Source organism: Balaenoptera physalus, assembly GCF_965194825.1.
Source record: "Balaenoptera physalus genome assembly, chromosome: 12".
In the NCBI taxonomy this organism is placed as follows: Eukaryota; Metazoa; Chordata; class Mammalia; order Artiodactyla; family Balaenopteridae; genus Balaenoptera; species Balaenoptera physalus.
In genome coordinates this window covers 57600267-57624232 of record NC_138897.1, presented here as the reverse complement: position 1 = coordinate 57624232, position 23966 = coordinate 57600267, and the positions used below count along the sequence as shown (strand labels likewise).

Genomic DNA, 23966 nt, shown 5'->3' with positions numbered 1-23966 from the left:
CCATAAAAAGGAACGAAATTGGGTCATTTGTAGAGACGTGGATGGATCTAGAGACTGTCATACAGAGTGAAGTAATTCAGAAAGAGAAAAACAAATATCGTATATTAACGCATATATGTGGAACCTAGAAAAATGGTACAGATGAGCCGGTTTGCAGGGCAGAAATAGAGACACAGATGTAGAGAACAAACGTATGGACACCAAGGGGGGAAAGCAGCAGGGGGTGGGGGTGGTGGTGTGATGAATTGGGAGATTGGGATTGACATGTATACACTGATGTGTATAAAATGGATGACTAATAAGAACCTGATGTATTAAAAAATAAATAAAATTCAAAATAAATAAATAAAAGATATGACCTCAGGCATGTCTATAGCATTCAGCTGATTCATCCATAAAACTGTAAATCAGGAATCCACCTCTAATATTTTTTTCCAACTCTCACATTTTCAAATGCCAGACAACAGCTTCTGATACTGTTACCATGAAGAGCCTTATGGGGCTTCAGGTACAAATTCAAGTGTCATTCACATAGAAGTGGCATTTAAAGCAGTGGGTGGTGAATTTACCAAAGGATAATGTGCAAAGAGAAGGTGAGAAGACCAAGATAAAATTTAGGGTCACATCCATGGTCAGAGGAGAGAAGAAAGAAGAGGAACCACCAAGGAAGTAAAAGCATTATATGGAGAGGAAGGAGGAGAATCAGGATGGGACCCTCCTAACTGGGTCATCTGGTCAGTCAAGGAAGATGGAAAATGGACAGAGGAAACTGGATTTGGCACGTAAGATATGACTGCTGATCTTTAAGGGAACACAGTTAGTGATAAGCATGACTAAGGAAAACCAGCCCACAGATCCGGGCCACACTGAGAAAGAAGAGGCAAGGGGGACTCCAGGGCACCAGGTTCTCATGTGTAGCATTCCAGGTAATATGCCTGATGTCTGGAAGTAGGTAAGTCTGACAAGATCAAGAAATCCAGGTGGAAAGAACTGAAGCTCCTTAGAAGAACTGGATCAGCTTGCTCACCTTTTGGACTCACTTCAACCACTAGAGTCAGCTGGACCAAAGAGAGGTTGGACCCTGCCCATCTCAGGATCCATTTCTTGCCTCTAATGGAGAAGAGAGTTCACAGTGATGAGGCCTGATTTAGTAAAACCCTGAGTGTATCTCAGCCAGTGATTGGTGGCCCAGTACTTTCTTCAGAAACAAGGAAAACAGAAAAATAATTAGGAACAAATGGAAATGAGAGAGAGGAAGGGGGCACTGAGGAAGAAAGAGGGTAGAGGCCGGCTCTTTGCAATGACCCTGAATCCTTGGGTGACCATCTCCCCACAGAGATGAAGTGATGGAGCCATGATGGGGAGCAAGGTCCCCGGAAGTGAGCGGTACTTTCCTCCCCACGTCATTCTATACCCAATAATAAACATATATCAGATAACACACACGTTGAAGGCTGTGCTGTTGGAAGCAGACCCAGGCCTTTGAGAATCCCCTGCACCAAGGCATGAAAAACATTCTCTTCCTTAGCACCTGTAACACTCTCCCAATATGACTGTTTCTCTTAAAGCCATAGGCATCTGTTTTCCACTTTGCTCTTTGGAGACAGAGACAGGATTATGATGTATGATGTTTTCCCTCATTTCCTGCTACGTGCTCTTTTAAGTTTCTGTGACGGCTCTTTTATTCTTTTCTCCAAATGGTGAATCTATGTATGGCCACCCCACCACCCCTCGGGTTGATGGCTGGGGCACAGACTTACAATGGGAATGTTTAGAAGATGGAATGTTCTTTAACCAGCATTGTTTCATCTGCTATTTTTGAAAAAGATCTTTCTACAGATTTCAAGCCCACTTTGCTGGTACAATAGAATTGATCAAATAGAATCTCTCTTCGAAGATGCGGAATCGTGTTCAGCCTCAGAGTCATCGTTTGGTTCACCATGTGGGTCATCACTGACCTCAGTGCTGTGGCCGCGGGACAAACACTGAGGACTGGAGCCAGAGGACTGGCTCTGCTTAGAGCTGTGAGGTTCAGGGCAAGTTGCTTAAAAACAACACCCCCAAGACTCCAAGTCTCAGTTTCCTTCTCTGTAAAATGGGGGATAAAAAAGCAAATCTACCTACTTCACAGGACCACGTGAAGATTACAAAAAGCCTCTGTGAAAGCATTTGCATTAACCTAAAACACTCCGCGCAACTGTAAGGGTTTTACGGAACTAGAGACAATCGCCCTGGGGCATGTGAGATCAGACTAAATCTTGACAGAGACGGGACAGGTGAGTTTGACATGTTGGCTTATTAAAGAAACCCCCCAGTTGGGCTTGACTCCTTGTTATTTATCTCTTTGTCCTACCAGTGCTAGAAAAAAAAATAAACTGAAGTTTCCACTCAAGTTGCTTTTCAGTTAGCTTGAGGGTGTCCCCATATAACAGATAAGGAAACCAAGACTTAGAAAGTTGTTTGTTTTTTAGTGACTTGTCCCAAATCTCATAGCTAGCAAGTGTAAGCATCAGGATTCACACCCGAAATGAAGGCCTGCACAAATAGGCAGCTGGAGCTTCTATTTTCATAATGGCCTAAAGTAGAGAGTGTGCACAGAAAGGAAAATGAGGGAGTATCTGAGCCAATGCCTGGTGGCAGGACCCAAACCCTGAGGTTACGGCCCCCATGCAAGCTCCTGGCAGAGCTGCCCTCAGGAGAGGAGCTCATTCTGATGGGAGAAGCCTGAATGGGGACCTGGGTAGGGGTGCTGCTTGTGGATGCTACACTGTGGGTGTGTGTGTGGGGTGCCCCCCAGTCAGCCCCTTCAGCAGCCTGGGCCAAGGCCCCGGGCAGAAGGAGACGGTCATAACTCAATGCATGAGTCAACAGACGGAGAACTCGGAGCTCTGTGAGAAACAGACAGGGCAAGTCTGTAGAAAACTTCTCTCTCTGGTGGGAGAATGGCGCCGTGGCTGACTGAGACCACCACGACCACGCTGGTGACCAGGTCAGTTGCCGGTCAGGCTCGCATGGGTGACATCCCAAGACACAGCCTGGGACGGGAGCCTCCGCTGATGACGTGGCCATTTACGACTCCTGTTACTCACACACTTCCTTCCATTAAGGGACGGACGTGAGTTACACGGTATTATTATTGCACATGAATTTTTTCCTCTCATGTCATTCCTCTGCTCCCACCAGTGCCTGTTTTTGAGTCAAAAGTTTAGAATCTAACTTTGGATCTAAGCTTTTCTCATTATTCAGCCCCTGTAAAGATAAGCCCTGTTTTCTCTCTAGCTATAGCACCCCCTGCCCTGAGAGGACGCACCGTCAGGCACTGGGTACCAGCAGAGGCTTGGCCAGCAGACGGAAGTGGGCCTGACTTTCACCACCCCTGTGACTTGAGAATGTCATTCTGTGTCTGTGTTGTTAGATGAGAAAAATGAGAACGCAAAGTCTATGGAGTCATTGAAGGGACGACATGCAATCAGTCAGGCCACGCTTTGTAAGTACCCACTACATGGTGGCTGTTGTTATTAATGAATAGTAAGATGTTTCCATTAAAAACAGGACAGAGGATGACTCTTCAACCAAATCTCAAGGGACTGTAACATTTCTGTGCAAATAATGCCTAACTGTATAAGAATGGTCATAGAATCGGCTGCCCGTTCTCTCTCTCTCTCTCAAAGCACTCAAGATTTCTGCCACACCCACAATAAGGCCCTCTGTTGGCTTTCCCAAAACTTTTTTTCTTTAAATTTGGATTTCCCATTATTGTTTATTACCCCTCCCCTTTCTAACATCTGCCAAAGCCCCCTTAACATTTCCCTATCTTTGCAGTATAGTTGGTTTTTGTTGATGTTGTTCTTGTTGCTTTTAGGGAAATTTACATTTTCCTGTTAGGAAATCATGAACTTTGCCAGACACATATGAACAGATCAGTTTCCCATTCATGTTCTGCTTTCCAGGGATGCTGTGAGAATTAGTTAGATGAAGTCTGCAAGACACAGCCTGCTCTTGGAGAAATATGATATATTAATATCACATTTAACAGAACACTGTTTTCACATAAGGCAAGTGACCGTGACCATCTACCTGTTTCAAGTCGGCCCGACTCTGCCACGGGGACAAGTCTGATGGACTTGGTCACCTGTAGCGGCTGAACTCCTTAGGGACACACGATTCCACTCACCAGTAGCCAAGTTTCTGATTAGCAGTAGTGCCAGATTAGCAGCATTATTTCCCCAAATGTTACTAACAGAATGCTAAGAAACTCACTCAGATTTCCCTCCTCAACTTTGTTGCTACACTGCCTGTCTTCCCCTCTCACCATTCTGCAAAAAGCAGAGGTTTTATTTTCCTCTGAGAGAAGAGACTGGTTCTATGGTGGAAATTAAAGCACCCTTGAATTTCTTCCTAATTCTTACAGCGTTTCCCTAGGCTTGATTACCAATATCTGCTAAAGAACTGAATGACCTTAATCCCAAATCCCTTCCATAAAAATGGAATTTTGCTGTAATGAGAAACTGGGTCAAATAGTGTCAGCAGCAACTATTAATACCTGTGAAGGCTAAAAAAATAAACTTAATATTTGGACATGACTATTCTTTTACCATTCTATTAATGGCATATGTTCATAGAAAGTGACATAGCATTGGCCACAGTTATAATTATATAGCGTGATTTTTTTTTTATTCCTGTTTCTCCCTTGTGTGCTACTGTACCTACAACTCCAGGCTGAAAGGAAACACCTTCCAGAAATTGGCAGTGCTCAGAAAAGAGGAGATCAGGTCGACTTGGACAGCCAAAAAAACCATCTTCTTGGTAAAATACTGCACTTTACTTCTAACTAAAAAAAAAAAAAAAAAGCATAATTAGCTTAGTCAAGGCTATTGGAAGGAAAGCATCGCTGGCTCTGAAAAGACAGGCTCTGAGAAGCTGCTGCTAGCCCCAAACTCACTAGGCTGGATACCCGGCATCCCACATGCGGGGCTGAACTGAGCCTTCCCCTCCCGAAAAATGAGGTTTCTGTTTAGGCCTCTGGATGCTATATCAATTACTTTCTTTCCTCCTTTTTCCCTTCACTTTTACTCTCTTTCCTGACATGGCAAGTGATACCAATGTATCTTTTTTTAAATGTTAGTTTTGTTCTTCTTTTGGAGGAGATGAGGACAGGAGGGGGCCGTGAATGATGTCACCAATCTCGTAGGTGACAGTTCGCCCACGTCTAGGAAGCAAGCCATTCTCAGAATTGTTCCCAAGGAGCTTTGCTTTATTCTGTTTCCTCTATCAGCTTCTGACTTCGCTGTTGGGAAATTTGAACTCTTGATGGTATGACTATAAGGAAAACATTTTCTGTTTGTTTTCTTTTATTTCTTTTTATTCTGGGTCTGCTATAAAATCTCTTTGCAGGTCATTGTGTTTTCATAAGGAAAACCCAAGCTTTTGTCTAGCGGTCCTTCTCCTTGTTCCTGTAGGATGGAGACACTGGGAAGGTCTCCTGGTACCATCAGGAGACATCACTGACCTAGCAACAGCTCCCTGTGGTGGGCACATGATGACTGCAGATAAATTGTGAGTGGAACAGCGTTGCCGAGAGTACCTATGCGGGCAAGCCCGCAAAAAAGATTTCCAGTAGGACCCTTTATCTCCAAAGCAGATTAAGGTTCACTTCAAAGCATGACAGTTCTAGCCAAGGTTTTCTCAATAAAGCCATCAGAGCAGACGAGAGGAATCCTATTCTCTCGATGTAATTGGAAATGTGATCCTCAGTATGGTGACGTGGGGGGAGCTACTTTTTCAAACTACACATGACCTCACCCACCCAGAATCATCGCCCTTGAGGAGAAACGCCACCTATGAGAGTGTGCTACATACATGATGGTGAGGAAGTTAAAAAAAAAACTGTTGGGAACCATTAGAATCAGCTGCAGTGTGTGTGTGTGTGTGTGTGTGTGTGTGTGTGTGTGGCCCGTGAGAAAAATTATTCCCAGCCCTCAGACTTTCCTAAAGTATGAACAATGTTAAGAGATCCAACTTTTGATTTGGATTTGAGATTTTAAATTTAATGTGACATATTAATGAAAGCAATGTGTGGTATTTACTCAAATCATCGTTTTCTTCAGAGTAGTGCAAGATTCAGTCATGGATAAATCAGGAGAATACTCGGGACTCTGAAAGAAAAAGGGATCAACAATCAAAATGGGGGAGAAACAAAAAGACACGACTCACAAAAGAGTTATTTGTGAGGCAAAGGATACTGTTTGGGGGAAGTATTAAAAGCTCTGTAAAGTCATAAACTCTATGAAGGCATAATGGTTGCATACTCTTTGCTCACCTTCGGGGCACTGAAGGAAACTGCAGTGTGTGTAGAAGGTACTGGAGCCCCTTGTGGAGCTGGGCTGGGGGGGGGTGTCCTGGGGTCCTGTGCACCTCATCACTGAGCACGCTTCTTTCCTGGTGACTGAATGTCGTGCCATTTAATGACATAGTGCCACTTGATAGTATTTGAATGTAGCTAAGTTGTATTGTTCATGCATGTTAATGCAAGTGAATTGAGAACAACAAAGAATGGGCCTAACATTTTAGTGAGTTTCAATAATACTGGTTTTAGAAGGACTCACATTCTTCTATTTAAAAATTTTCTCTGAGGGCTCTAAAGGGTCAAGCACATTTTTTATAAAGGTGAAAACATATTCCCGAGCAAAATGAAAAAAGTTGTGGTGCAAATGTGAAATTTTTCCTGAAATCTAGGGACACGGAATTATGAGGATTCCACGGAAGCTTTTGGGGAGCTACCATTTATTGAGTGCTTGCTATGTGCCAGAGCAAGTGCTTTACAAATGTTGTTGGGTGAATGAATGAATGAATGAATGAACAATCTTATTGAGTACTTACTAATATTTCCACTTTGCCAATGAGGAAACTGAGGTTTGCGGAGGTTGTAAGAAGCCAACCCACCTGATAAATGTTGGAAATAGAATTCAAACCCAAATCTTTCCAGTTCTAATTTATGCAATGAGGGAGAGATTCAAAACAGAATGCTGGGAACAATCACATATCATAAACCCCTCTCCGCCTTGGGCCAGCTGATGAAGATAGCTTTTATTTTTCTCCTTGGGGTCCCTAATGTCCCCCAGTGAGTGCCAATCTCCTCATTTATTTTCTCACGTTACTCATCTCTTTTACCCACAAAATTCTGGTTGAAATTAGTCTTCATGCTTAAGAGCTTCTAATGAAATAGAGAACTGGGAATAAATGTTCTAATCTTTTTTAAAAGCCCAGACAGAAGAGAATATTGGCCCCAGTGGTCAAAACCCAGACAACTCCAGTTTTGATGGGACAGCTCCCAAAAAGTTCAGATGCTTCCCTGAACTTATCCAAACCTTGGGCGGTCTCCTGCTTTTCCGGAGGGAACATGCTTGGTGGATGATGCACCAAGTTTGAAACACATGGAGAATGCCCTCCGTGGGGACTCTTGGGTCTTATGTGAGGTTAAGTGCTGATTGCACATCAGGTCGCCATGGTATTGCTCCTCTGGAGAACTACAGACTGGCTTTGTTGTGTCAAAAATTAAATATCAACGACACAGAAAGCACTGGAAGTTATGTTAGGGGAAGTCATCAAACTTCTGTTCATAGTCTTCATTTATTAAGCACCTGGCTTCTGCCAAATACTTTCTTAGATGCTTCACCTGTTATTTCATTTAACCTTTTCAACTAACCTGCAAAGTAGTTGTTATCTCCACTTAAATGAGGAAATGGAGGCCCAGGCTGATTAAGCAACGTACCCAGAGTCATATGACTTGTCGGTGGCAGTTGGGATTTGAACTGACTCTGTCCATCTCCAAAACTTGTGCACTTAACCACTCTATGATGTCCCCTGACCAGCCCAGAAGGACATGAACAAAGATTAGATTTGTGGGTAGATGTGTACCCTAGCTTTATTTCCATTTGACTGCAGCCCCCCCTGGTCCATTCTGGAAGCAGGGATGGAAGCAGGGGAGCTGGCAGGCACCTCTGGTTCTCATGTAGCCAACGTGGGCGACATGGCCAGACAGCTGGGCAGAGGCCGCTGGCTTCAGGCCAAGTTAATGAGCTCCAAGGAAAAGCAAACCATCAACTGGCTGGAACTTTTGAGAGGGCATCAGAAAAAGCTTGACAAGATAGACTAAGAAATTCATGGATGATTTTAGAAATCAGGAAGAAAAAAAATCGACACGCAAGCCAATTCCATAAATGCTAGAATCTCATAGAATCATGAAAAGTCCCCCTAACTTGGGCCTGACTTAAACTGTGGTCCCTTCACTGTAGTAATTCAAACTCAACTATTTATTTTGGCTTCTGTCCTCAGTGACTTGTTCTAATCGAAATGCTTTGATGAGATGTACAAAAGGAATAGAAATATGATTGAGAAGCCAGAGAGTAATTTCTTGGTTTAAAATAATTGTGAACATAAACTTTAATCTTTGGCCATGTTATAAGGGCTATCTTTGACTGACTAGGACAAAGACTTTTAAAGATCTTATTTGGAAAAGCATTTTTAGTTTCAGAGTGGGTGTAAATGCACCCAAACACCTTACACAACATATTCCCACCAAAATGCCTCTTATTCTGTCTATAAATCAATGCATATTTGACTTCTAAAACTTCATTTCTTGGAGACTTCTATAACAAGACATGGCTTATAAAATGCTAAGTTTTACTTCATGCTGAGTTTGAACAATATTTATGGGACTTGGGCTCCTGCTTTTCCTACAAGCAAGCCAATATGTTTCTCTCCTGCTATATGGGAAGTACCTCTATTGATCTACATAAACTTCATCTCTTTGTGGTATGCTTACCTGAATTGGATATTATCTTCTTGAAGCCAATAGTAATGGTAAATAATAAGTGTTAATATTTATTAAAATATTAAAATATGACAGGTACCCTCTAGCAGAACTGGATTTAAAACCTGGCCAAGCTACTCGACCACCTATAAGACCATGGACAACTTACTTATCTCTCAAATCATCAGTTTTCTTATCTACAAATTGGTGATAATAACACATTGGTTTGTGCAGAGGAATCAATGAGATGACATATGTTGTATTAGTTTGCTTGGGCTGCCATAACAAATACCACAGACTGGGTGGCTTAAACAACAAACATGTATTTTTTCACAGTTCTGGATGCTAGACCTAAATCAAGGTGTCAGGCAGGGTTGGTTTCTTCTGAGACCTGTCTGCTTGGCTTGTAGCTGTCTGTCTTCTCCCTGAGTCTTCACATGGCCTTCCCTTGTATATGTCTGGGTCCTAATCTCTTCTTTGTAGAAGGAGACCAGTCAGGTTGGATTAGGGGCCATCCTATAACAACCTCATTTTAACTCAATTACTTTTTTACAGACTCTACCTCCAATACAGTCACATTCTGAGGCAGTAGAAGTTAGAATTTCAGCATATGAATTTTAGGGGGAAAACAATTTAGCCCATAACCTAGGGGAAATACCTAGGTTCCCTTCTCCCCACTTCCAAGGTTTGTTATAAAGAAGACACAGGGCATGTAGCACCGGCTCCTTGAGTGGGTTTTTCAGGTTCCTTGACAAAGATACTAAAATGAGATGCCCACTGCTGCTCCTCTAAAGGTCTTCAGTTTAAAAACAGAGGCAAACTGGACTTCACTGTACTTCTCAAAAAGTATATGTCAAGGTACAAAGAGGAGGTTTTAACACCAGAGCTCTGAGCTGCCATTGATTTAATTCCTGGTTAAAGGCAAGCAAAAAACTGCAATGATGATGACAGTGATGATGATGTGACAAGGGTGATAATAGCAGCTATCATTTACTGAGGACATACACATATGAAGCCCTTCCAATGCATCCTCCCATTGGATCTATTACAACAGCTTCTACAAATGGCTAGCTGTGTGTGTGGTCTTTCAAATAAACTGAAGATTTTTTTTTTAAAGGAGAAGACATTGGGAATGTCTACGTGTAAGAAAGGGTAAAATCAGTGTTGATTTCATGAGAGGACTTGCCAGCCCATATGATTATTGTCACTCTAGCCGTAGTTTTGCTGATATTTAAGGACAAATAAATCATGTCTGGATTGACTAGAGAACGCTGACTGACATCCACTTTGGGAACTGGAGCACTTTCTGGAGCACAGCGATTCCTTTACCGGTGCTGGCTGGCCTGGAGAGCTTGAGGCAGCCTGCCTGTGAGTGCTTCTTTACCTAGCACTCTGCATGCAGCCATGAAGACAAAGAAATATCTGTGGAATAAATCCACTGGACTCCGCTCGTGACTCTATGCTTTCAGGATCGGCATGGCTAATGGCTCTGATGTCACTGATCAAGCAGCTCTGTCTGTGCCCCTGTTATGGACACTCAAGAGACCCCCAAGAACGCACTGCTGTGGAATAAGGGGGACCACCACTTGGGCCCTTTGTAATTTATTCTCAAGTGCTTTGGGGCTTTTGAGCAAGAATCTTAGTCATGTGAACATATCCACAAAACAATTGTTGGGAAAGCAGAAAAACCAAACGTTGAAATTTCAAAGTTTTTACTTAAGGGTACTTCTACATCCGCTTCCCAGGAGAGACAGACGTTGCGGCTGCCCTGACGGTGATGGAAACACACATTTTGAAACGTTGCAAGTCATAGAACATCCAGGCCACGGTGATGGATTCTGCTTTGCCTATTTCTGTCAGAAGAGACAGGTTGTCTTTTTCTCATTGAGTTCAGTGCAACCACCTATCAACAAGGGTCAAGTAGGCATTGCTTTTGGTAACTCTTCCAGCTTGAACAATGGCGTAGGGGAGAGAGACACATGCAGGGCGCACACAGAGAACTGCCTTCCGTCAGCTCACTTTCTGGACATGCTCAGGCCTGCGGGCAGGGTTTTGAGTTTCTGGCCTGCTGTCAACCCCATTGAGCAGCAGCCTTGGCTGGGTCATACACAGCATTTTTTCTGTCTGAAGGATGACCTGGTTAGCAAAGGACAAATAGTGGAGTTCCCAAAAAATAATTAAGTCTTTGGACCCCTTTGTGCAAACACAAATCTGTGTGAGGTTTTCTGGAGCGAATGCTGTAGACTGCGTTCCAAAGGCCAAGAGGCAAAACACCACGCCGGTCTGTCACCCTTATTCTCTCCATAAATAGCACCAGGCCTTTCTGAAGCAATGAGACAGTGCATCAGGCAGACCCGTTTCTGGTACCAGCTGGATGGCGGCTTTAACTAATCGACATGCAGGTGACAAAGACCAACGGGCTAGACAGAGGGTGAATTCAGTCAAACCTCAGTATGTTGGACAAATCACTTAACTACTCTGTGCCTCAGTCTTCTCAGCTCTAATGTTAGGTTAATAACTCTTTTCCATAAGGCTATCCACGTAACACATTCACCGAGAACCTGCCCTATGCGTAGTACCATGCTAAAGAATGGTGGTGAGGATTAAAGAAAACAGTGTAAGTGAGGGCCCAGCAGAGCAGCTGCCTCATAAAATGCTCTTCATAAATGCTGATTGACTATGGGAAGGAACTGGGAAAAAGGAAGCCTTGGGCCCGAGTTCTTTGAAAATGTGGATATTTATCAGATTTCTGAATTTTTTTATGAAAAATATTAAAAACTGCTTTCTTCTATGGGAATTATGAATAAGCACCAGAAACAGACAACCAAGACCCAGAGAATTAAGACAGGAACGGTTAGCTCTGTTCCAGCTTAGGGGCACCTTGACTGAGCTTTGACATACGTGAAGAGACACCCAGAAGTATCTGTGGCTTTGGATTTAGGTTCAATTAGGTAGAGAGTGGAGGGGAAAGGTGCCAGTGGGTCAGGGGAAAGTGATGAAAGGAGCAAATTAATATTACAAGGTAAAGTATAGGAGCATTCTTGGGAACAATCTAACAGACATGTTTATCCTATGAGAAGTCTCAGTGATTTCAGCGGTTGGCTGGAGGGAGGGGAAAATTGAGCTAGCATTATTCATGCTCCCAAGTTCAACTCCAGCTTCTAATGAAATAGACAGTAACTGGTAACGCCACTCCTGGTCCTCACAACCCCCAGGGTCAAGGCCTGGCTGGAATTACCCAACAGGATTGCAGATCAAGCCTGGAAACTTGTGCATTTGAGCTTATTCTAGAATGCATGCTTCGGGCAGAAATGAATTTTTCTCAATCTAATTTTAAGAAAATCCAAACTTAATAAGAGAAACTGAGCGCTTTAGATTTTTTTTCTCAAAAGAAGCATTTCTGTGGCAGAGACCAGCCAATGGCACTAATCACACCTATCTCAAGCCCCAGGTTGGAAAGTAGCTTTTATTTTTCTTTAATAGAAAAACAGAAATCCTTTTAAATGATTATTTACCCTCTAGTTGCCCTTTTCTTGTGTTTTGTGATTTCTTTTGGCATTACGCTGCTCCACTAAGGGGTTAACAAAGATGACTTCCCCTAGTCGAGTCAGTGCTTCCAAACACCTCCTGGGTGGGGACTAGAAATGACCGGACAATGCCAACATCATTCAACTGCCTGGCACGCACCTCCCCAAGCCAGGCCCGCCCACGCTAAAATAAGGAATTGGCCCGTACTCAGGGAAAATCATAGATGCATTTCTTCTTGCAGTGATATATGTCCTAGAAGTCAAAGGGTGGAGGTTGAGTATGGAGAGAGTAGGAGACAGGGTGAGGCGTGGATGAGACAGGAAAAGCAAAGGCAAACCAGAGCATTTAATGCAACCAGCTTGTGAGGAGGAGAGCCTCCAAATGCTGGAGTGTCTTCCATGTCAAAGACTGATATTCAGGATGAGTCCAATTTTAGCCCAGGAGAAATAAATCAGCTATAGGGCAAAAGGTTTACGGAGAAAAAAAGTATCATTCCAAGTATGCGATGTCGTTCACATCCAAAAGTTCTAGGTCGACACAATGAGGAACTAATGTGGGAAAAAGAAAGCAGCCCAGCCCCAGCGGCTGTCCTGGTCCTCACACCACGGACGTCCTGGCCCAGCTGGTGGGCGATGGGAGGGATGCTCTGGCCTTGCACCTCTTGATGCTTGGGGAAGGTGGGGTGGGGAGGTTGCTGACTTGTATACCCTTTAATTAAAGGGAATACGACCTTTCCTATGATGATGATGTTAATAAAACATCTCAAAAGAGAATAGGGATGTGCACAGGCTTATATATTATCCAAGCTCTGTGGAAAGCAAGAGGGCTTGGAACAGTAAAATCTTGTTTGCTCACGCGGCTCTGAGTAACTTAAGGGGGGAAGAGCTCAGAAAATAATTGATTAGATGCCAATTCACATAGCTCACTTAGTCTGCTTTTTATTATCAGTATTTCTTTAAAAGGCTAATAGATCCTGTTCTTGACAAGCATGAAGCCAGAAGGTGGGCTCCTATCCAGTGTTTTCATTTTTCAGCCCTCAAGAGGCAATGATCAGATCTTAATATTGAATGCACAAACCACACTCACTGTGTGAACTCTCTAAGAGGGCTCCCCACCTAAGGATAAAAAAAGTAAAGAAGTTTTATTGGAAGGATTGTAAAAGGAAGGGGGAGGAGTCTCTTTGGGCCAACTGATTAGGGATGAGTTGATTTTCTTATAACCACTCTAAAACTGCCCTCCCTGGGGGAAGGGAAACCTGAGAAGGCTGGACTTCAGTGATTTAATTCCTGGTCTATGAATAGCCAAACCTGGGGTGGAGAGGAGCAAGCATAAGTCAACCACTGAAAGAGCATTTGCAAATTGAGCAAAGTCCTGTGAATCTTAGTGTAATAGCTGTGAGCAGAATTTCTTTCTTCCACATCTCATAAACTAGGACTGAACTTAGGAAAACATGCCAATCAACAGATGCTCTCCACAGATTACACGATCTGAAACTGATCTACAAGGAGCCAAACACGATTAAAATGTGCTTCCAGTCATAAGTTCATGACAATGCTTCTCAGAGGCATCACCCTGTCAAGTGAGCACTGAACACATTGTATTCATTACAACACAGTCAAGATCAAGTTGCCACACATTGCATCTGTGTCCGCCATGTAACCAGCCTCATCACAGACCAAATGTGCAGCCCTCTCTCCTTCACAATGGGACTAATGAGTGAGTCTCTGGGTGTGCCCTCGGGGCTTAGCTACTCACTTCACTTACCAGCCCAGTAAATCAAACTGGAAAAGATCTTTTCTCCAAGGAAAAAGACATGCAAGGGCATGGATGGCCTGAAACCTAACCTCTGGGGTTAGCTCCTAAGATAATCCCAGTTCCTTCTGCTGGTAGAATCTCCCTGTGAGGTGCTGGAGGGGCTGGCTGAGCTGGAGTTCCTTTCCAATGTTCAGCTGGTTAGATAAAAATACCTTTCAATATATACAGAATAGCATTCACAGCCTAGCCTCCAGTATAACTAATGTGTAGAAATGGCAACATGGATGAGTCCAGTCTGAATATTTTAAAAAGAAAAGCTGAAAGATTAGTAAATATTAGTATATTTCTGCCCATTAAAAAAAAAAAGGCAATACACAGATCAGTCTCATACGTTAAGGGCATTTGATGTTGCCCATCTATGCCGTTTTGCACTAAGTGTGAGCCCAAAGTGCTCCCTGGGAACCATGAGCAATGGGTGAAAACACTCAAGCCCAGGGAAGGTGATAGGTGAAGGGGTAGGGTGCAAACTCAGCTTTTCCCTTCTGTTAGGAGTGAGATGCCATGAACAGCTTTCCCCCCAGAGTACCTCACAAATATATTAGGTTTTTTTAAAGGGAAGTTAATGTTTGAGCCTTGGTACATTTGTTACTATAACCATAGCACAGTCAATGTGAAACCCAAACATCATTGTGCTTTATTATTCTGCTTTGTCTACCACGTTTTTCCCATGGCGCTTAATACAGAAGTGCTCAGCCAGGTTCTCACCCTTTGTCTGCCCCTCAATGGGATGCATAGTTTTGAAGGCTGATGTGTAGTTTGGAAAAGTAGCCATCACACTTTTATGTGGAGCTTAAAGAGTTGGCACCATCATGCCAACTACTAGTATTCTATATGGAATAGGCAACATTATTTTTTCTAATGTTTCTAATTTAAACCCTTTTATAGGATTGGGTTTGTCCACTTCCTCCACGGTGCCTGTTGTCTTCTCATACTCTTGGCTGACTTATCTTCGCCCCCTGGACCCCTGGGGACACACTCCTAGCTGGGTGGAGTGGCTTCTAAGAGCTGCCAGATTCAGATTGATTTTGTCCTTCACAGAAAAGTAGTTAAAATGTTCCAATGCAGTTCCTCTAAGAGGACTCGAACCTCTCAAGTTCTCTCCTGCTAGTTTAACAAAAACTCCTGGGTGGACATTGAATACCATTAACAGTGCCAAAATTAGATTGGTTTTTTTATAGGAATTATATATATTCTTAAGGCCAAATGAAAGTCCACTATTTTCTTTTTAGACATTTTGATTAGATGATATGTGTGTGTGTGTGTGTGTGTGTGAGAGAGAGAGAGAGAGAGAGACAGAGACAGAGACGGAGATAGAAAGACAAAGCCCACTGCAGAGAGCCAGATCTTGTCCTGGTCTAATGGGAAGTCCAATCTGTATGTTATTTTTCAAAGAGGAGTAGTGAGAATCCCTGAGAATTCACTAGTCTCTTCCAATTTTTATCATTTCACAGTTACTTTCAGAAGTGGCTTCCTAAGAGAATCTCGTTTAAGCCCAGGAGTAAGTCAATATACCAAGAGAAACATTCAAGACCTTAATGCCTTTTGTTTGTAATTTCCTTGTGTGTTTTACGTCCCCCAGAACAGATAAACAAGGGGTGTTCACTAATTAGAGTCAGAAACCTCTCAACCCAAAATGTCTAGAAAGTCCTGTGTTCTGTTAGTTCTAATATACACACATCAGCCATAAGGGATGGCTAATAGTGCAAGACAATAAAATCCCTTCATGTTTTCTGTTTTAGGGAAATCCTGCATGGTTGCACTAGGGTCATAAAAAATTACTAATGTGTTTTCTCATGGCACTGGGCCATAACATAAGGCCCTGTGCAATGGTATTGTGTGCAGCCTGTAATCACAAACAAATGTATTCCACCAGCAGATGAGATGTTATATGAGAAAGTGTGAGAGGTTAGAGCTTGAGCCTTGGTGTCAGCTATGAAGCAGGTCCCTCCACAGTCAAAGACCCCTGAGGCCACGCAAATGAAAACGACAGTGCCTGGGAGGAGGGGGCGGGAGGGGGATGCCAAGAGGGATGAGGTCACCACAATGAGCATCCAGCTTCTCTCTGAATGGGAAATAAGAAAAGACTTCAACTCTGGTGCTATCTGGACATAAAGGACATGGAATTTGAGGGTCAGGTTGGTGGAGATGAGGGAACCCCATGAGGAGGGGACAGGTGACATCAGTGAATGTCCCAGAGGGATGGGTAACCAAATACAGAGCCAGCCTTGCATCAGCTAGTGAAATGGGTGTCTGCTCCTGCCATCGCTTATCTGACGTGTCCAATGTCAGGTTACTGCATGAGGAGGCAAGTGGTCAATGTAATGCCAAGGTCTGTCACCCACTACATACCTGGCTTGGAAAGACACATTCGGGGCTGCTTTTAGAAACCACATATCATTGGGATCATTCTGTCCAGATGAAAAGAAATTCCCATAAAGACGTTAACGTGTTTTACCTTAGCTTTGAAAAGGAGTTTTTGAGGCTGTGAACGGTGACATTACTCCAAGGGAGTTCCTGTGAAAAGTAGAAGTGTTTTCCAGAATCCTCAGATGTGAAAAGAAAAATCCCATAGGAGTAATACAATCAGATTACTCGAAAACAGTGCATTTACCCAGAAATAGTGGTGTGAAGTAGAAATACACAGATTAAAAATCCTGGCTCCACCACTCCCTGATTTTGAGCAAGTTATTAATGCTCTCCAAATCTTGCTTTCCTCCTCTGAAAACAAGAGAAATATCTGCCTTAATGGTTGTTGTAAAAATAAATCTCCCACTTTAATCACTACCTTTATGCCAACAACTTCCAGGTCTTTTCTCTCCAGCCCAAATGTCTTTACTGAGTTTCACATTCATATACTCTCTCCCATCTCCCACAGGCTCTTCAAAACCAAATGCTCCAAACTGAAATCATCATCTTTCTTCCCTCTAACCTCACAGACCTGTTTTCTCCTCAGTTAAAGATGTTATCACGTGCCACCAGAAAACTGAGAGGTCTCTCTAATTTGTGCGCTCCATCACCATTCTCAAATCAAAAAAATCTCCAAATTTCAGCTCTTGCTTCCAGCTTTTTGAAGCTTTCTAGCTATCTCCATCCCTAGTTTGAGAGTCACCATTTCATGCCTAGATTTTTGTAAGCATCTCCTGCAACTAACGTTGGCCTAGTCTCCACACTCCATCCACCGTTGGAAAGAGCAAGTCTGTTTGGTTTGGTTCACTCCCCTTTCTAAATGGCTACTCACTACCCTCAGGATATGTCCTACTCTGACTAGCCAAGATTGGTTTCCTTCTTACCAACCCAGCGTCTTTAGTCTCCATAGTTCCTGGCACTATGAGTTCTCTCTAAACTAAATTTTGTTGACTTTCACTTGTCTCTGGGTTTTCACAGAGGTTGTTCTCTCTGCCTGGAGTCTGCTTCCCTTGCCCTGTCTCCCTCCCCCTTATCTGACTAATTGCTACTCATCCTTCAGATCCCAACTTAGATACCTCCCATGGGAGCCTTCCCTGTGCCCACAAGGTCGGATATGTGCCCGTCTCCTGTGCTGTCAAGTACCTTGTAATCTCCCTAACACTGGCACATGGACCTCATCATACTGGACTTTCCTGTACCGGTAACTTTCCTCCACTAGATTGTAAACTCTTTGAGGATACTGTATCTTCGGTGGTATGTATCAGACCACTCAATGACTATGTATAAAGGAAGGAAGGGAGAGAAGAAGGGAGGCAGTGGGGGAGGAGGTAGGGAAGGGAAGAAGGCAGGCAGGCAGGCAGGAAGGAAATAATTCAACGTGTTAAGCACCTAGCACAGAATTAGTCACATAGCAACAAATGTTAGTCTTCACTCTATATTGATAAAGCACACATATTTACTTTTCTTAACCAGGTCCGATAATTACTTTTCCCACACTTAGCAAAGTGGTAAAGTCTCTTCACACCTAGGTAGGCTAAAAATCTACAGTCAGCCAAGTGTTCCCAAAACCCAACAGGCTACATCAGTTTCAGAAGCCTCCAGATTGGAGGCTTTGCTTGTCTGATAAGGTCTTTATTCTCCTTCACTTTTTTAATTGATAGACTAGTTCCTAGAGCAGTTTTGGGTTTACAGAAAAATTGAGTGGAAATTACATAGTTCTTCTATACCCCCTCACTCCCCACCCACCCACGGTTTCCCCTATTATCAACAAATGGCACTGGCATGGTGCATTTATTACAATTAATGAACCAGTATTGACACATTATTTTTAAAAAAAATTTTTAAACATCTTTACTGGAGTATAATTGCTTTACAATGGTGTTTTAGCTTCTGATTTATAACAAAGTGAATCAGCTATACATATACATATATCCCCATATCTCCTCCCTCTTGCATCTCCCTATTGACACATTATTATTAACTAAAGTCCTTAGTTTACATTAGGTTTCACACTTTGTGAAGATTTTGGGGTTTTGACAAATGTATAATGACATGTATCTACTTTATGGTATCATACGGAATAGCTCCACTGTCCTAAAATGTTCTCTCATTCTCCCTCTGCATCCTCCCACACCTCTGGCAACCACTGATCTTTTGATTGTCTCTATAGTTTTGCCTTTTCCAGAATGTCATACAGTTGGAATCATACAGTATGTAGCCATTTCAGATCGGCTTCTTTTCCTTAGTAATTAGCATTTAAGGTTCCTCCATGATTTTTCATGGCTTGATAGCTCATTTCCTTTTATCATTAAACAATATTCCATTGTATGGATATAACACAATTTGTCGATTCACCTATTGAAGGACATATTGGATGCTTCCAATTTTTGGCAATCGTGAATAAACATTTATGTGAAGGTTTCTGTGTGGACATAGGTTTTCAACTTATTTGGATAAACACCAAAGGGCACAATTGCTGGACATATGGTAGAATATGTTTGGCTTTGTAAGAAACTGTTAACTGTCTTCCAAAGTGGTTGTACCATTTTGCTTTCTCACCAGCAATAAATGAGAGTTCCTGTTGCTCCACATCCTTGTCAGCATTTGGTGTCATCAATGTTTTGGATTTTCGCCATTCTAATAGGTGTGTAGTGGGGTCTCATTTTAATATGCAATTATCTGAAAATATATGTTGAGTATCTTTTAATGTGATTATTTGCCATCTGTATATCATTTTTGGTAAGGTGTTTGTTTGGTGCTGGTCCATTTTTTAATTGGGTTGTTTATTTTCATATTGTTGAGTTTTAAGACTTCTTTGCATATTGTGGATACAAGTGCTTTATCAGATATGTTTTTTGAAAATATTTTCTACCAGTCTGTGACTTGTTTTTTATTCTCTTAATCTCCTTCCCTTTTGAATGATAGTTTTGCAAGATATAGAACTTTAGGTTGGTGGGTTTTTCTTTCAACATTTAAAATATTTCATTCTACTCTTTTGTTGCTTGCATGTTTTTTGATGAGACGTCCAATGTAATTCTTATCCATTTTCCATGATAGGCAAGGTGTTTTATTTCTCTAGCCTCTTTCAGGATTTTCTTTCTGTCTTTGATTTTCTGCAATTTGAATATGACATGCCAAGGTGTGTACTTTTTAGTGTTTATCCTAGCTGGTATTCTCTAAGTTTCCTTAATCTGTGGTTTGGTGTTTGTTCTTGGCCATTATCACTTCAAATATTTTCTCTATTCCATTCTCCCTTTCTTCTCCTTTCGGTATTCCAACTTTGCATATGTTTGACCTTCTGAAATTGTCACACAGTTCTTGGATGTTTTATTCTTTAATTTTTTTTTCAAATTTTTTTCCCTCTTTGCATTTAAGTTTGGGAAGTTTGTATTGACATATCTTGAAGCTCCCTGATTCTTTCCTCATTCATGTCCAGTCTATGGGTCCATTGAAGGTGTTCTTCATTTCTATTGCAGTGTTTTTTATATCTAGCCTTTCCTTTTTATTCTTTCTGAGAGTTTCCATCTCTTTGCTTATATTACCCACTTGTTTTGCATGTTGTCTTTTTCCATTAGAGCTCTTAAAATATTAAAAATAATTGTTTTGAATTCTTTGTCCAATAATCGCAGTATCTATGTCATATCTAAGTCTGATGCTTGCTTTGTTTCTTGCTTGCTTTGTTTCTTCAGGCTGTATTTTTCCTTGCTTTGTAATTTTTTGTTGAAAGTCTGACATGTTGTATCAATAGACCTTTAATGTGAGATTTTATGTTAATCTAGCTAGGAGTTGGGTTGTATTTAATATTTGCTGTAGCTCTAGGTGCTAGAGGCTTCATATTTCTCTTTCATCCTTATTTTATCTCCCCTGTTAACTTTAGGCTTCTGTAAGTTATCCTTCTTAGAGAAAATCTGCATCTTGCAGTTCTTTCAGCTGGAGGCCACTGTTATTATAATGAAGCCCTCTTAGTGGCAGTGGTAGGGGGGTAAATGTGGGGGAGGGGAAGTATTCTATAATCTTATTATTAAACCTCAGTCTTTTAGTGGGCCTGTGTCCCTGAGCTGTGACCTTCACAGATGTTTCTTAGCTATTCCCTCTTCCCTCTTAGATGAGACAGGAAGGCTAGGGGGTGAGGGTGGGGTGGTGGTGGTGAGGGGCAGTCTATGAAAATTAAGTGTAGGGCAAAACTGTCTGTTTGGGGACTTATTTTATATTGTGTGCTCTTACAAGCAGTGTTGGGACCATAGGTGTTGAAAAGAGTGAGAAGGACAAGGCTTTATGGAATCTTAACTCTGTCAAAAGACTGTAGATGTTTGGATTGCCTCAAACAGAATCTGGAGAAAGAACATGGCAACTGGAGTGATCTATGTGATACTAACTGGCTCACGTTTCCAGTGGGTTAAAAAAATGAAAAGGAAAGTCTTGAACTAGGAGAAAAAAATGCAGGTGAAAGTGGTAAGGGAGGCTTGGATAATTCAAGGATTGTGATAGAATGAATGAGTCAACTAGCAGAAACTACAAGTAATGTAAATCATGGTCAGTAAGCTAAGCTACATCAAAGTACTGTGAGTGATCATGTGCATTATCATAACAGAAACTGGCAGTAACTGGCAGTGTGCGTGACCAGTAAAAACCATCCCATTAGAGTACATGAAGTTTATACATTACTGATCTGTTCTGGCTATTTTGTTGCCTTGGACATTTGACATGCAGAGTGAGAAGGATATAACTGAGAACTTTCCCAAAGCAGAACATATCAGATATTTAAATGTTGTGGTTTGAAGCATTTCATGATCCTAAATTAGCAATTAATATACCCAATTTACACCTTCATCCATCTGTTAAGTCCCATTCCATTCCTACCCTAACTCACTACATCTCATTCTTTCTTTTTGATTAACCCAAATTTGGTGATAATAACCATCCCTGTTTGTTCAAGGTCAAGAGCAGGAAAAAAATGGCTCCATGGTTTTCCAAATAATTTGGTTTTTTACAATTAAAAAATTCTGCTTCAGTCTTATTGCCTCATACTTATCTCTGATATACAGGCAAACTCTAAGATTTCTTCACATTTTAGTAAGATAGTTTTGCTCTTTAAAATAGAACTGACTATTCTATAGTGAAGAAACCATATGATAGAGGGAGAACAGAGCCAAGTAAGTGGGAAGGGACAGCTGTCTCATTATACAAGGACATGCTGTATACACTGTACAAGAACATGCTGTATACATTATACAAGGACGTGATGTACAAGGGAATCAAAACAAAATAAAGCGAAACAATACAGCTTCTTGTTCTCTGGGGTAGTGTAAGCAGATATGTGGTCATGGAGACAACTTCCTCAGAGCCTTACTTGAGGCTTTGAGCTTTACTTGAGGCTTGTTTCATGGCCTCGGAGTAAGATGTGACCATTCAAAAGTATTTGTTAATATTTTTCTGGCCTACTATGTGGCAGACATTGTTCTAAGGACTAGGCATATAGCAATTAAAGAAAACAGACAAAAATTTCTCTGTCCACACGGAGTCTACATTTTGTAGGCGGAATTGAGAGCATCAATAAACAAGTAAAATAAGTAGTGTATTGAATGATGATATATGCAATGGGAAACAATTAAAAAGAAAAGGGGAAGAGGGTGCTGGGATGGGGAATGTGGTTGCAATTTTAAGTTGGTTGGGGAAGCCTCCTCTGATTAAGTGACGTTTGAGCAAAGACCTCCAGGAGGTGTGGGATTCAGCCATGTGGCTCCATGAAGAGAGAGCATCGCAGGCAGAGGGAACAGTTAGTATAACATCCTCAAGTCAGGAGCATTCCTGGAATGTCAGAGAAACAGAAAGCAGTCATATGGCTGGAGAGGTATTAGAGGAAAAAGAATAGGAGATGAAATCAGAGAAGTTGTTGGTACCAGGTCACAGAAGGCCTTGTAGAGCATTGCAAAGATTTTGTCTTTTACCCTGAGTGAGATGGGGGTACTATCGGAGAGTTTTGAGCACAGAGGTGACAGTATTTTAAAGGTTCACTCTGCTGTGTTATGGGTAGACTTTAGAGGTACATGGAAGAAGCAGGGAGAAAACTACTGCCATCATCCAGGAAGGAATCATGGTAGCTTGGCTAGGGTGGAAGTAGTGAAGGTAGGTAGAAGGTGTCATATTCTGGATACATTTCAAAGGGAAAGCTGACAGAATTTCCTGACAGAGAGGATGTGGAGTGTGAGAGGAAAGAGGAGCCAAAGATGACTTCAAGCTATTAGCCTGAGCAGCTAGAAGGAAAGGGTTGTCATTTCCTGAAGTGGGAAAAACTGGATCACAAAAAAGTTTAGAGGAATGATCATGAGCTTGGTTTAGCGTCCAATGTTAGAAGGTGAGGAAGATGAGGAAGAACAAGCAATGGACAATGGAAAGGAAGAGCCAGCGAGGTAGGAGGAAAACAGAGAGAATGTGGTGTCCCAAAGATCAAGTAAAGAAAGTGCTTTAAGGAGGAGGGATTGATCAACTATGTCAGCTGTTCAGATAATTCCAGTAAAATGAGGACTAAGAACAGATCTGTGGATTTAGCCACGGAGGATACCAGTGACCCCGACAATCCCAGTGCCCACGATCATGCAGGGTAATACTTTAAGCAAGAAATGAAAATAAGCTTCATATAATTCCAGGCTGAGAAATGAGGAAATGGGATCAATGTCAAAAATTTAAAGTCTGTTTGGCAAGTTCTCTGAACAGTGATGGTGTGACTTGGACCCCATCTCATCTCCTGGCATAACCAATGCTCAGGAACTATGATTCAAGTTTGTTAGTGAGTTCAGGCATGGGGTTCATGCCCTCATCATGTAACCTTGAACCAGTGCCCAAAATGATTTAGATTTTCTCACTGTGAAAACAAATATAATGGTCAGCACTAAACTAAAATCTCAAAGCCTGAGACTTGCTAGCTTGAGGGAACAATGCTGGCACTGGATTTTCTGAAAAGGAAAAGCACATTCCACAACTACCTTTAAGCCTTGGAAATGGAAATTTTAAAAAATAGAGAAAAAAGAAAAACTGCCAATCCAAATGCAAAGGGTGGATTAGGTGGCTTCTGCAAACTACTGAGGTTCTGATAAGAATGGACATTCCTCACTAGCATAATCACCTACTGCCATTTGGAATTCAGGAAGGGTTTTACAGTGAATGAATGGATGACATGAATCAACAAACAGGATTCATTAGTTGCTGTTCAGTAGCTTTCACTGACTAATCTAACCACACACTAAACATTATTTCTTGTTCCTTTGACCCTAACAAAGTTCCTTGAGGATGTATCATGACATTTATTTCTTTATATTCTTTACCACACTTAGTTTAGTGTTAGAACTGTCACTTAATGTATTAGTCAGGGTTTTCCAGAGAAACAGAACCAATAGGAGATATATAT

At 41.9% G+C, this 23966-nt stretch overlaps 1 protein-coding gene across 2 annotated transcripts in view; it reads right to left on the bottom strand.

Moving 5' to 3' along the window:
* Window positions 1–23966, bottom strand: part of LOC309640245 (uncharacterized protein) — a 645560-nt gene that overhangs the window by 137478 nt on the left and 484116 nt on the right. Inside the window, exon 1 of one of the 2 annotated variants that reach the window (XM_082418751.1) lies at window positions 1–23966. This exon is cut by the window's left edge and continues 17575 nt beyond it. The exons of the other annotated variant lie outside the window; for it this stretch is intronic. The gene's annotated coding sequence lies outside the window, so the exon portion shown is untranslated. 2 annotated transcript variants of the gene reach the window in all.